Consider the following 15,550-nt stretch of genomic DNA (forward strand, 5'->3'; position numbering starts at 1 on the left):
ATGCTGTCTCCCGGGCTGCAGTCCTCATTTTGTCCCAAATAAAACTTAACTCGCAACTCTCATGTTGTGCATTTTTTTAAGTCAACACTTTCTACAACAAGTACCCCGGAAGTTCAAAGGTCCAAGCAACTAACTATACAAAAAGAACTAAGGAAGTATGGCAGATAACTTCAGGATGGATCACTTGACACTCATTCCAATTCTCCTTCTCCCTGCCTTCCTCCAAAATAAAGGCTAGAAAGCTAAATACTTTTCATCTCATTCTAGAGGTAGTTAGGTGACACACTTTTGGCCCCTGAGATGTAGGCAGAAGTCCCCAGGAGCGGGCCTCTCTTTCTAAAGAAAAAGAGAAAGTTCTCCATGAAAACTAGGCTTCTGGGCTCCCTTTACTTTTCTTCCTGCTTCAAAGTAAACACAATTTCTATAGGTACAAAAGTCATCTGTGGAATAAGAAGCAAGCATTATGTGCTAAGGATGATGGAGAAGGATAATGTTACCTGGACCCCTGATGGCATCAGTTACCTGTGAACTAACTGCCTCCCGACTTCTTACGCCAGGAGACAAATAAAACCCTTACTCATTTAAGTCAGTCAGTAAGATTTTCTACCACTTGGAGCCAGAGGCATTTTTACCATTAAAAGAAAGCTACGGGGCTTCCCTGGTGGTGCAGTGGTTGAGAGTCTGCCTGCCGGTGCAGGGGACACGGGTTCGAGCCCTGGTCTGGGAAGATCCCACATGCCGCGGAGCAACTGGGCCCGTGAGCCACAATTACTGAGCCTGCGCGTCTGGAGCCCGTGATCCGCAACAAGAGAGGCCGCGATGGTGAGAGGCCCGCGCACCGCGATGAAGAGTGGTCCCCACTTGCCGCAGCTAGAGAAAGCCCTCGCACAGAAACGAAGACTCAACACAGTCATAAATGAATAAATAAATAAATAAAAGAAAGTGAATTTGTTTAAAAAAAAAAAAAAGAAAGCTACAACAAAGAGGAGATGTTTGAGTTGGACTATGGCTCCTTCTTCCTTAATTCAGCTGTTATCTAGTCCTTTCTAGCTAGAGGAATTAAAAACAATTTTGAATTTTCATGTCCACAGTTTCACTATAATTTTCTGTAATCCAGATTACTTAAATAAACATGTTCTAACTCTTCCACAGAAATACATTTGTTGCATAGTCATTACAAGATTTTTATTTCTTTTCCTAACTGAAACCTTCAATCCCCCAAATCTATAAAATAACATTTCTTATAGCATGATATAAATCATTCATATATGTAATATACACATACAAGTAAACAGCTGAAGAAAGGGGTAAGAAATGAGAATGAAGAGAGAGAAGGAAAGAGGAACCTAGCTTATTTGAAAGTATAAACTATGTTTTTCAATTTTGTGAGCATCTTAAAACGTATCTTCAGGGCTTCCCTGGTGGCGCAGTGGTTGAGAGCCTGCCTGCCAATGCAGGGGACACGGGTTCGAGCCCTGGTCTGGGAGGATCCCACATGCCACGGAGCGACTGGGCCCGTGAGCCACGACTACTGAGCCTGCGCGTCTGGAGCCTGTGCTCCGCAACAAGAGAGGCCGCTACAGTGAAAGGCCCGCGCACCGCGATGAAGAGTAGCCCCCGCTCGCCGCAACTAGAGAAAGCCCTCGCACAGAAACGAAGACCCAACACAGCCAAAACTAAATTAATTAATTAATTAATTATTTTAAAAAAGTATCTTCATAATAAAGACCTCAAGATAATGGTATTTTTAAAATAGGAAAGACTCCCCGCAACTTGAAATCAGTGTCTCTGTTTCTAAAAAAATTTCAAACTTGAAAAATACATATCCAACAAGTATTCTTCATCCAATTTATCACTAGCATTATTATATCATTGCCATATCCCACCTATCTCTATTAGCCTCCCTAAGGTAGTAATCTGTCTCTCTACGTAAGTTTCAGTTGGACATATTTTAAATGTGTACTGTTCTTGAGATAGTTTCAATTGTACACTGCTAAAACGATTCATTAATTTCAACCACCATCAACTCCATATGCCACACATACTTTTTTTCTGCCTTTTTTGTTCAAATATATTTCACTGTGGCCATTCAGAGGAAAATTACACATTCCAATAACATTTGAGTTCCTCTCCGTTACCCTTTCAGTGGCTCAGGGTAATGATAGAGTAAAGAATCATGTTCTTCACAGGCTCTCCTTTTTTTTTTTTTTTTTTTTTTTTCCCATTTGGTAGAATTTCAGCTTCAAATCTCTTGTGCCAAAAAGCAATGGGTAATGTCTAATGCTCTTCTCTAACAGCAGTACTTTGGAGGGAAGGGGAGAGAAAGTCAGGAGAAATCACTCACATTCTCAGCTTTTAAAGAGTCTTAGCATATGGAATAAGCAATCTCTTATCCTATTTTCCTAAAATAGAATTACGGAATCATAATAGGTAAAGGGGCCAGAGGAAAAGGAAAAAGAATTAGAAAATTTTACAAATATCTCTGAGTACGGGTAATGGCTAAAATGATGAAACTATTGATAGTTCTAGCCCTAAATTCCCAGCAAAATCAGTCAAAAAAAAAAACAAACCTATATGTTCATAAAACCTGGGGCTTATATACTCCTTGGCACTGTTTATAGGTAGAGACCTCCTCTGTAAAATAGATAAAAACTACATCTCATCTTCATAAGACTGCAAGAATGGGAGAAATAAGGATACTAAGCATAGTCCGATAACATAAATGCTTCATTTTAAAACCAACATTCAAAGACAATCTACTATAGTCCATATGAACTCAAAAGAAAATTCATAGAATAAGTTTCCTTTGTTTACGTCATCTCAACTTCAATTTCATCTGCAGTTATCTCCTTTAAAGCAAATACTTCTAGGGCACTTACATGATAGGAAGTCCTTTTTCTCAGGCCCATTTTTATTTGGTTATCTTTTTAGGTGCACTAAAGATTGAGTTTACAATAAGCTGAACAGACAGCGTACAAAAGGCTTTTAGAACTATACCATATGGTCCAGGGAAGGGAACAATCTGGACGATCCCCATTTCAATCTGCAAGCTTGTCCACCTCTATAACACATTATACCACTGTAATAAAATATTAAGATGGAAACGTAAAAGCAAAACTAGTCTATCTTTAGCATTACCAGGCAACCACACTTCCAAAAATTAACTGATAAACTTAATAAACATTTACTTCAGTTTATATTCTGAAATTTTGGTATGCAGCACCAGGCATACAAACCTAGGCCACTATTCACTAGAAACAATATTTCGGCAGGGATATGTGTGGGTATTCAACTTATGCTTCAGAAATTCGGAAGAAAAAAAAAGAAAACACTTTTACGGGGGCACATTGGCAGGGGCTGATGTAACAGATGACACATTCTTGGAAATCAAATAAAAGCAATAGGGAAGTACCCATTGTTGCCTGCTGAAGGCCTAATCACATGGACACAGCTGGAACCAATGTAGGTCATTCATTAATAAAATTGTATTGTAGTAGCCACTTTCTGATGCATTTCAATTACCGCTGTAGCCAAATCTCTGAATTTCTTTGTTCCATGTTAGTTAGATTGTTTGAATGCGAGATATGAGAAGATTTAGAACAGGGGGGAAAAAAAAAAAAAAAAAAAACCTGCTCTCATGCTAAAAATGAGACTAGCTCAAAAAGCTAAATGTCACTTTACCTTGCAATCTACTTACTCTATCAGCAGCTTAAAATATGCAGTGTAAACCTGAAAGGGGGATTCATATGGTACTATGGATAAAAAGTGAGCAGTGTGAGATGCCACAGAAAACATATGAAACACTTGTGAAAGTATTCTACAGAATGATAATATAAGATGTCGGGCAGGAGGAATTAAAATGTACCAAACACTAAGGGGAGAAGCAAACAACTGAATTAAAACATACTCTTTCATGTAATACTCTCTAATGACTTTTAACACTGAAGTATGTACTATACGCCTCAGGGAAGGTCACTCATATTTTTGACCACATAAACTTAGAAATCACTATTTGTCATTATATGTTACCAATATTTGTTATCAAACAGCACCTACCCAGGAGTTAGGTTTAAAATCTGTACTGATATTCAAATGAAATAAAATACTGGCTATAATTATAAACGTGGTACGTAATATAATAAAGTCCTGGTTAAAATAATAAATTTGGTATTAATCCAATTTTGCTGGCATCCGTTAATGAATGTATTTTTCCACGTTTCTACAAATATAATGATTAAGTTTCTATATCATAATTTCTGCAAACTGCATAATATCAAACTATAAAGATATAGCAGCCTTGATATGTGTCCTGAATTAAACAAAACTGTAGTATTTATTACTTACAAAAATGAAAAACTCAATAGCATTTATCAAAAACACTGCTCAAACATTATAGGTCTTAAATATATTTCTACTATGCCTCTGTGTACAGTTAGAATAAACAAATAAATAGGACAATTCATGTTTCAGTTCCTAAGTCATCGAAAGATATATTCCTACCACAGAAAAGACAAAGGGCTTAATTGCAAATAAAAATTATACCAATGGAGAAAATGTATTTAAAGTCAATAAACAGTATTCAATATACAATTAACATTCAACATACGTGAACATACAGAAGGAAAGAGTTTTTGTCTGTATCATCTTTAACCTCCAATTCTAATATTAAAAAACCTTTGTAAAGCAATTATACTCCAATAAAGATGTTAAAAAAAAACAACCTTGACACAAAGGACTCAAGACAGTCATGCACTTAACTGGACCAAGAGGAAAAAACAATTTCACTGGCATTCCTTCTAAAAAACGTCATCATTCTTAAGCTTAAAATGTTGACCTGGGCTTCCCTGGTGGCGCAGTGGTTGAGAATCCGCCTGCCAATGCAGGGGACACGGGTTCGAGCCCTTGTCTGGGAAGATCCCACATGCCGCGGAGCAACTAAGCCCGTGCGCCACAGCTACTGAGCCTGCGCATCTGGAGCCTGTGCTCCGCAACAAGAGAGGCCGCGACGGTGAGAGGCCCGTGCACCGCGATGAGGAGTGGCCCCCGCTCGCCACAACTAGAGAAAGCCCTTGCACAGAAATGAAGACCAAACACAGCCAAAAATTTAAAAAAAAAAAAAAAAGAAAAATGTTGACCTAAAGATTTAATTAATATAACTTAACAAGCACCTCACTCAGATTCATTTTAGCTGCTCTACAGAAAAAGCCACTTAAATACAAGTTAAAAAAAAAAAAAAACAGCATTGGAGGGACTCAAGAATCACAGCATTTAATACACATGCATTATACATACAAAATCAATTTGAGTATTTGTTTGTTTTGTTAAAGTAATGAGCCAATATGTTGCTGAACCTGTCTTGAGAATGAGAAAATAACAGGTGAGTTTATTTAATGCATACTTCTGATATACCTGTTTTACAAATCCTTTTAATTATTTTAAAGCATTTTTTAAATTAAAAATCTCTGGGAAAAAAAAAAGAACAACTCTTAGATTGCACAAGTTTGTCTTAATGTATCCATAATAGATATATTTTCCAGCATATATGGCATACAAAAATGTTTCACCTTAATCATTCTAACACAAACCACTGTTTACTTTCTTTTTAGTCACATTTGTTACACATTTACAAAAATACAGGAGTTTTTCCTCCCAAAGTAATCTTCTCATTGCTAGAAGTCATTGACAATTTTAAAAATAAAAATCAGTCAAAATAATATCAATCTCCTCCTAAGAAAACAAATTCTGCCTGTTTAACTATTCGTATCTTGATTGTAAAGCACTAATTTTTAAAGTAGATCACATGAAAGTAAATCATTTGTTTTGCTTAATACAACAGAAAAAACATTTACATTTTGAGGAACATTCTACGAAATTTCATAGAATGTTTGCTCATAGTGAAAATCTAGTCTCCTCTTCAAATCGTCACTTAAAAATCATAATGCTACATTTCCACATCCCTTGTAATAATAGGTCACTAATTACAATTTAGAAAACATTGGGAAACTTAAAAAATGCTTTTGTGTTTTACCTTGCATTTTGATTTCAAAGGAAAAAATTTTTAATGCACATCCTTGTATTTAATGGAAGCTCACTTGCTTATCTAGCTACACTTATCAGACATTCCAAAAATGAGTATTCAATCTATACAAGATATGAACTGACTCTGAGTCTGACAAAAATAGAAAACAATAGCAAGCTTTTTGGTCTCAACAAAAGATAGCTTGGCAAAAAAATCCATATAGTATAAGCAAATATTACTGAAGAGTTTCAATTCAAATAATAAGCTGCGAAGCAAGACAAGATTCCTACCAATCAAAAATACTATGTCAACATGACGAAAGTTAGCAATATTCAGAAGGGTTTTCTGAAAAGTATGGCAAAAATGCAACTGTGAAGGAAATCTCTAGGAGAGCTGGAAAAGGCAAATTTAGCACAAGCTTCTATAAGGAACAATGCCATTTAGTAAATGTGGAAGTTATGAGGAGAATGATGTCTCTATTCAAGAACAAGTTTTTTTTTCATGATGGTGTTTTACATGAAGAAAGAGGAAGACGAGGGAAAAGAAATGGTATAAGTAGGAAAAACTAAGTCTGCTTGCTTTCCTTCAGTGAGGCTGGGAGGGTCGACCCTCTGCCTTATGAAAACCACTGCCAGAACCAAGCTACACAAAACATTTTGGCTGCCAGCCTAGAACAGTGCCAGGCTGTTTTTTATTTTTGCGCTAGGCTCCCTCAATTGAGACAGTGTGGGATTGTCACTTTGATGCACATAGAGAACAAAGAATAATATAGTACAGAGGGGGGGAATTTATTTTGCCCCTTTAAAGTCAGGTTAGCATTTTGTTTTCTTTGACAGGTCTTGAAAAGACCCAAGAAACAAAAGTTATGCTGAAGAATGGATCAATTGCCTAAAGAAATTAGCGTGAGTACAATATTGTCGACAGTTTAAAAGCCATTTGAGATTAACATTTTTAAAAAATCAGACTTAAAAGGGGTCCAAGTCATATATTTACCTGTTTAAGAGGCCAGAGACCAAGAAGTACATGATACACCATCACATAATCTTGTTTAAAATCTGAGGGTATGAAGGAAGGCCATAAAATCTTGCAAAAAAAGAACTAATATGAGTATTATAATTTTTAGGTCACTATTCAGAGGCAGCTTTCTCAGCTGCTATTGTGAACCTGAGTTCTCCAAAATTAAATAATCTGATTAAAAGATTATAACATTAGAATCTGAATATTTTATGCCTTTTCAGGGAAAGAGGTGATAAACGATCGAAAATGTTTGAAGGATTAAACCACAAATCATCTACGAAGTTGCCACAGACACAAACAGGAAAACCATCTCTTCTATCCTATTCAATTCTGTACTAGAAGCAAAGCTAACACAAATGAGAAAGCCAAGTGTGTGCTGCTGCAAGCTTCAACTAAATCTACTACCTGAATCTGGAGACCGAAAACACCAATAAGCCATTAGCTCCTAGAGGTATGACCTTTTTCTCTCTAATGCACAAGATAAGTAGAGGTAGAGGTCCATTTTCTACAAACCAAATGAAAAGAAAGAATGAACTGTGACAAGCTCAGATCCCATGCTGGCATATTTTACACTAAGCTCAGCATCATCTAGAAGCAGTATGCTTCTCCCTGCCAATCAGAGGGGAAAAAGAAGTTGTGAAAACTACTACAGCGTTGATGAATAGCACCAAAGGTCTACGAGTCCCTTCCTCCTGCACATCTCCACTGAATCAGCTGTTAAAAGAAGACCAACGGCTGTTACAGAAATAGCAAGAACTAAAGCATTTGCCTCAGATCTTACACATAGAGGCATGGAGCATTTACCACCTAAGCCTATCTAATTTCTGACAAAATGATCCCCTACCCAGTTGTGTTCATGGCCACAGATTCTGATAGCAAGTCACGATCAGTGATGGGAAAGGCAACAGGGGAGGGAGAACATGGGGAAGAAATCCAGAGAGAACAGTGGCCAAACTCCAAACAATATACATGCTTCTCTTACTTAAATTAGTGCCCATGCACAATACTTTGGGACAACAAAACCTGTGATAAAGGTTTCAGGTACAATGATTTGCTCTGGGCGGCAAGGGTAAGTCTGCCATATAATCAAAAAAAAACATTATTTTGCTCCTCACTGTTCTCCTTTTGCATTTCCTTTCTTTCCTCTAGGATATACTGCTGATGCTATTACCGCATGGGACACTGATAGTTGTAGGCAAGGCATTCATGTATTGCCAAAGTGGTCCAGAGACTGATGTCTGGCTGGCTTTAATTCAGCAAGGAATATGAGGCAAAAGCAGGAAGCAAAAAGAATGAAAGGTATAGAAGAAGCCAGGGTAGAGCCTGTGTTTTCTGTTTATTAATGATGCAGATGAAATGGGGGGAAATCTAGAAAAAGCAGCCAAGCCAAGTGAATTACAAAGAAAGATTAAAGGAGCTAAATGTGTATAACTTGGCTGACAACCAAAGAACAATATGAGAGCTGTCCACAACTCTCCAAAGTATATACAAAGAAGAAGAGCAGGGAATTTTTATCTACTATTGAAGTGTGAATATATGAAATAATAATGAGATAAAATAAAAATACAGAAATCTGACTTCAAGTAGCCAAGGAAGTAATCTGGTAAAACTTAAGAAAGGATATGCTTCCTCCTCTTTAGAAATATTTATCATCTACTGACCCACACTGCAGTAAAGAGTAGATAATAGGAAATGACCACATACTGCCAGAGGACTTAATTGACGGAGAAATAAAAAATGAAGTCCCATTTGCTTACCTGATGATCCAGATTTACTGATGTCTCTCTTTACATATGTCTGATCTGGCTAATGAAGAGATATCTGTGAAATCACAAAGGACATAGTTAGGTTGGTATCTTCAAATTAAGCCCAATCTGAATTCTGAATCCTGACCTGGACAAGAGTTTACTTAAATGATCTAGCAGTCTGATTCTTTGATATTCTAAGATGGGAGAAGAACCTCTAAGAACAGAAATACTTTGAGTCTTAACTAAGAGCTTTTTTCAGTCTTTCCAAGGATTTCCCAAATTAATTATGACTCGAAAAAATAATAATAATTCAGATTAGAAGTCCTTCACCTTGGTACATGGACAGCCTTCAGGAGTCTATGCACTCCTGAATGATATATGCAAAATGTGTGGGTTTATGTAAATGTATATGTCTCTGGGGAGAAGGTCAATAGTTTACGAGATTTGCACAAAGGTCTATAATACAAAAAACTGTGAGGAACCTCTGCTGAGTATAGTCTAAAATCTCAAAGGCAGGTTGGAATGCATATAGATAATCAATCCAGGTTTGGAAAACAATGGAGGTGCACAGACACTTGTAGATCTGGGGTAAACACCTTAAGAACACTACTTTCTGGGAGAACATAACATCAAGTTTAAACTGTTACTTAACTTACACAGCCCTATGTTCTCTGCCTGCCATACACAGTGAAGAGAATGATGGGTGGATATTCCGACTTTCCTGTTCTGTATAAATTAAAGTCAGAATCCTTAGGTATATCAATACTGACAGGGTCAGAACTAACAGAGCAACCCATCCAAAAAGAATCCTATATGACAAGCAAAAAGGAGGGGCTATCAAAGCAGTAAGAAATGTGGCTCCCAAACAGTTTACATAGCACAAAATCACAGGATTAGCCAAACACATCTCCTAAAATAATTATTCAAAACAGTAATCAGAGTCAGAATAACCTACACCAGAAAAAAAAAACAGGTTGGAGAACCTTCCAGACACCAACTGTGAACAAGATGGGAAAGCATTCACAGCCAGAGAGAGGATCTGGAGCTGAGGTGTCACCAAAACAACAACAATAAACAAACACTGAGAAGACATAAATCAAGGAAAGAGAAAAACAAAACAAAAAAACTCGAGATGGCTTATTTCACATAATGACTATAGAGTATATTCTCTCAAAGAAAATAGCGTATTTAGACATTCACCTCCTGAGCACCTCCCTGGCATTGCTCTGGTGCTGCGAATTCATCAGTGAACAAGACAAAGACAAGCTCTTGCCCTGCTGGAGCTTAATTTTGGGGAGGAGAGGAAGGAGGATGGGAGACAACTATATCAGCAATATCATTTCAATGTGTGATACGTGAAGTAAAACAAATAAATAAGATGTTGTGACCGAGACATGCAAGAACGGCCTACATCTATCTAGTACATCACAGAGATGTTCACTCCAATCCTCAAAGTTAGTCAGGGTCTTAGAGAATTGAGATGGGGGAGGGACGGTAGGGACAGCTTGTCAGACCTCTTCATTTCAGAGATGAGGACAGGAGAGCTAATCTGCAAGACAAAGAATCACAACCTCATTATTTCCGAACATCAAAATACACACACCTGGACTGAGTTAGGATTTTATGATACACGCTCTGTCTTCAGAAGAGAGGACTGAGAACAGGTACTGAACAGCATTCCTGAAAACCTGGCTGAGGATACTGAATACTTCATACCCTTAATATTTAATAAAGAACCACATTCTATCCAAATTCTTGGCAAGTTCCATTCAATTAAAAGAGTTTTGTTTTTTGCTTCTACAGACAAATCTGATCAATTTCTGCTGTCAAAAAAAGGTCACCCAAGGTCATGTTCTTAGGCCTCAAACCTAGGCAATCTGGCTCCAGGATCCCAAACTCTCATCACTACTTTTTGCAGACTCTACAGAAGTAAAATTTAAAAGAACAAAACAGCCTTAGATGGCTCCCAATATTCTTAAACTTATACACTCAACTAAGACCAGAAAGTCAAATTAAATAAAACCAAGTGTGATGAAAATTTAGAAGCAAAACTAGGTGAGTGGAGGAGAGGATAAGAATGAAATAAAGAAGACACAAAAGAGTCATCTGCTCTGAGCCTAAAGCATCCAAATGAGAATTTCTCAGGAATAGGAAAACATTACCATGTGGACATGAAAACTGTATGGGCCTCAGAAATGGGGTATGCCCACTGAGGCCACAGAGGAAAGTCAGGCCTTGATTCATAACCAGGGAAACTTCCAAAGACTTCCATGTAATTCTGCTTCACAAAGCTGTGTGTGTGTGTGTGTGTGTGTGTGTGTGTGTGTGTGTGTGTGTGTGTGTGTGTGTGTGTGTGTGTGTGTGGTATGTTGGGGAGATGGATTGGTTCTTAAAAGAATTTCAATGTTTAAAAAAAACTTACAGAAATAATTCCTATCTGAATAGGGCTGTACAGCCTATATTTTTAAATGCAGTTTCACACTTTTTTAAAAAACTTCCAAAATATAAAGCTCACAAGGTAAATATATAAATAAAGACATGGGAAAAAATAAATCAGCGTATTGATTATATATGTATACATATGTCTAGAAGGAGGCACAAAAAAACAATAACACTGGTTCATGTGTATAAAGAATGTGAGTGTTAGGGACTGAGGTATAGGAGGAGCGATTTCGTATCCCTCGAAATTATATTTTCAATTTGAAGCAAGTAAACAGTGATAATTCAAAAGTTTTAAAAACAGGGAACTCTACTCAATACTCCATAATGATCTATATGGGAAAAGAATCTAAAATAGAGTGGATATATGTATATGTATAACTGATTCACTGTGCTGTACAGCAAAAAGTAACACAACATTGTAAGTCAACTATAATCCAATAAAAAATTTTTAAAACAGAAATAACAAAAGAAAATTTTAAGAATAGTCTTGAAGTTCAAAAATAAAAATAAAATAATACTGAAGAGGAAAAGGGTATGGAAATCTATCTATTCATATATATATATGTATGCATAGAGGGGTCCTTGCTGGTAGAGGAGTAGGGACTTTAGCCTCAGTGAAACTCTAGATTTCCACCTTCACACATCATCATCAACCCTGCCCTCCACACCTCACAGTAAACCACCAGAGATACACAACAAACATGCATACACAGAGGCCATTTTAATTGGTAGATAATGCTGCTCAAATATCCTATCTCTGAGAGCCTAATTGCTTAAAAACATCTAAAAAGACAGACGCACTTTAAAAAAAAGTAAAAAGAATTCTACAAGCTATCAACATAGAAATATATTTCATCCCTTTTTAAATAAAAAGTTGTTTAAGGAAAAAAAAAAAAAATCTGTCAGAGATTCCAAAAGATCAGTGATGCAAAGTTTCCCCAAAGCTAGAAATCTATGACATTATTTGCTTAACCTATAGTCTCCAACCTAAGAAAGCAACCCTGAGTCCTTTTCTTTTGAATGTGAGCATATTCTATGACATCTGTCATCTCACTGACCAAAAGTGATGCTGCAGACTTCACTGGGCAGCAGAGTGACCCATTCCTTCCTCCCTGACCAAGAGAAAGTCTTCCACCCAAAGCTGTAAAGCTGTCAGGGATGTAGTAAGCCCTTTTCTTTAAACTTCTAACAGGTCAGAACTTTTCACAAAATCTACCCCCAAAAAAGGCTTATTCACATTAATTTGCTTTGTGTTGCCATCATTTATTGTCTTCATTTTTAATTTAGTGGTATTTTTAGCCAAATGAAACGAAATAACAGTCAGTTTTTCTCAATCTGTCTCAGTTCTACTCTTCATCTTCTGGGACCCAATTCATGTGATCCTTTAACAACTATTTATTTCACACCAAACTAGATATCTCCCTAAAGCTTACCAATCTAGCCTCCAGGCATATTTCTTAAATAAAAGCTGTAGATCTTTGTAAACGTAAAATTTGCATACTAAAGGAACAAATCAACTATCAAAAGACCTAGTACTATATAGCTGTTGCTCACCTCTAAGCAGAGTTTAAAATTCATTTCAATTTATTATTTTTTTAAAGAAACAGCTATTGACTTTTTCCCTTTGCAAAATACTGTGTTTAATGGCCTAGTTAAATTAGAGGTGATAGTGTGAAGCAAGTGTTTTAAATTGGTAAATTCTAAACCTTTTAATAAAAGCACATCAGTCAGAAGTTTTAATAAGACTCAGCAGGACAGAGAAGAATTAACAGTCTGTAGGTATCAAAAAGGGGTGATAGACAATGATAACCTTAATCATTTGCATAGGGATTTATAATTTCATTGCTTAAAGGTTAATGAAATTATGTGGTATTTTGCCTACTCTTTTTTTTTTCTTTTTGCTATTTTTTTTAACATCTTTATTGGAGTATAATTGCTTTACAATGATGTGTTAGTTTCTGCTGTATAACAAAGTGAATCAGCTATACATAAACATATATCCCTATATCTCCTCCCTCTTGCGTCTCCCTCCCACCCTTGCCTACTCTTATCCAGTAATGGATGCCTTGGTTTATATACATTTATTGACTGAATCATGTAACAGAAGAAATGACTGAAATATTACCAATTAATCTGCTGCATTTTTTTAATATACTCCTGGGTGCCCACCTATCATAATCTGTTCTAACCAATAACTGGGTACCCTAAAATAAAAACATAAGGTTTCCAACAGCATCTCTTCTGAGATGAGAAGAACAAACTCATAATTAGAACTCTAAAAGTACAGTAGGTTGCTAAAGTGATTTTTTAATTAGATACATTCCTTTATTTACTTTGTACTTCAAGTCAACTATTGCTAAATAGTTGCTTCTGCCAAATAGTAACATAAAATACAAATTGATGAGTATATTCAAGACACTGGAGGGTGAAACTGGATGGAGAAATTCAAACAATAGACACAAATAATGAGAAGAGTTAATGTAATAAAGAATTCTAGGTTGGAGCAATTGTTTTCAATCATCACGGGGCAAAAAAAACACACTACAGTGGCCTTGCCTCACTGAGCACCCAGGAGGTGTTCAAGGCCAGTGCTTTGCTTGGTACCCAGTTCTAATGGAAAACTGCAAAGAGTCTAGCTTTAGGCAGAGTGGCGTTACCTACTCTGGCTGCACAACAGAATCACCTGGAGGGCTAAAAAAAGCTGATACTTAAACCACAGGATTAAAGATTTTGGTTTCATCCATAATTTTTAGAAGCTCCCAGGTGACTTCTTACACGTGCAGCTATGTGAGAAATACTGCTATAGGGCACTGGGTCTCAAAGTGTGGTCCCTGGACAAGCAACGGAAGCAACAGCAGCAGCAGGTGGAAACTTACTGGAAATGCCAATACCCAGGCCCCATCTCAGGCCTACTGAACTAGAAACTCCAGGCTGGGGTCAGGCAATCTGTATTCTGATGAGCCCTTCAGGAAATTCTGATGTACTCTAATGTTTGAAAACCACTGCTTTAGAGTAAGAAGAATCTGGGCTTCCATCATCTCTCCAGAATTTACTGACTGAATGACCACTTGTCAGCTCTCTAAACCTCACTTTCCTCATCTGCAAAATAATAAAGTTAGCTATGATTTGTAAACCTGTATTATGTGCAGAGAATGTGCTAATAAGCACTTTATATACATTAATTAATTTAACACAACAAGCTTACCAGGTAGATATTAATAGCATGTACATCCATTGAACATTACAAAGCGAGGAAGCAGAACTGAAATTTGAACTCAAGTCTTTCAAATTCCAAAATCATTGCTCTTTCCCTGTTCCACAAAATGTGCTGGTCTGCCCTTGCTCCCTCTCTTCCTTCCTCCCTCCCTCCCTCCCTTCCTTCTTTCCTTCCTTCCTTCCTCCCCCTCCCTCCCTCCGTCTTTTCTCCTTCTTTCCTTCACTCCTATCTGTTTCTATTTGTCTGTCTTTCTCACTTTCTCCGGAAATTTATTTTCCTACTACAAAGCTAGAGATTAACTAGCATGCACCAAGTGACTACTGCCATAGGCCAGAAAGAAAAGGATTAAAATTTTAAAAATTTTAAAATCATAGTAATGACATTACTACATGCAGACACATTTTGCAAAATATAGAAACACATATGATTTAATTCTAAAGTGGTGAGTCAAAAACAGAAGAAACTCAGGAGTTCATGAGACTGGAGCTCAGAGACCACGGCATGACGCCAGGAAGAAGTACGGCGTATTCTGAAACAGGGTGAAAAGTCTGTCCAGAACAGCAGGAGAAACAAATGGTTACAGAGAAGTAGAAAAGAAAGCTAAGTAAGCTCAATGGGTCCAGATTGAGACTTAGAGTAAGAAATATTTCACTTTAGTAAATATATAAAATCTTTTTTCACAGAATATTTTTGACACACTGATAGTAAAAAGGTAAAGTCAAATCATAGATACTTATTCTAGAAAAAAATCAACCTAGGATTATACTGGAAAAAAATATACAGAAAAAAAGTCATTTCTATTGCAGAAAGTGTTCCATATGATCCCCCCTTTTTATAGTGTTTCCATGGGCCATTCATATGCATTGCACAGTATCTTCAATCATTCACTAATCCAACCAACACTGACTGATTGCATTGAGTTAGGCATCAAGGATAAAACAATAAATAAGTTACTGACCCAGGGCACATGGAGCATTTATGTAAGAAACAGACTGCAAATGTTTTATGCCACATGTACATGAAGTTATTAGGAATTCCAAAGGCCACTAAAGACAGACCAATTCTTAGGAATGACTTCTGTGAAATTCCTGAAAGTCAATGAGGTAT

At 36.8% G+C, this 15,550-nt stretch overlaps 1 protein-coding gene across 2 annotated transcripts in view; it reads right to left on the reverse strand.

Moving 5' to 3' along the window:
• GTDC1 (glycosyltransferase like domain containing 1) overlaps positions 1 to 15,550 on the reverse strand; it is a 377,323-nt gene that overhangs the window by 291,390 nt on the left and 70,383 nt on the right. For both annotated transcript variants that reach the window (XM_036858347.1, XM_036858348.1), the window contains exon 2: positions 8,794 to 8,857. The gene's annotated coding sequence lies outside the window, so the exon portion shown is untranslated. The remainder of the gene's footprint in view (positions 1 to 8,793; positions 8,858 to 15,550) is intronic.

The sequence above is a fragment of the Balaenoptera musculus genome, chromosome 7 (assembly GCF_009873245.2).
Source record: "Balaenoptera musculus isolate JJ_BM4_2016_0621 chromosome 7, mBalMus1.pri.v3, whole genome shotgun sequence".
Classification (NCBI taxonomy): domain Eukaryota; kingdom Metazoa; phylum Chordata; class Mammalia; order Artiodactyla; family Balaenopteridae; genus Balaenoptera; species Balaenoptera musculus.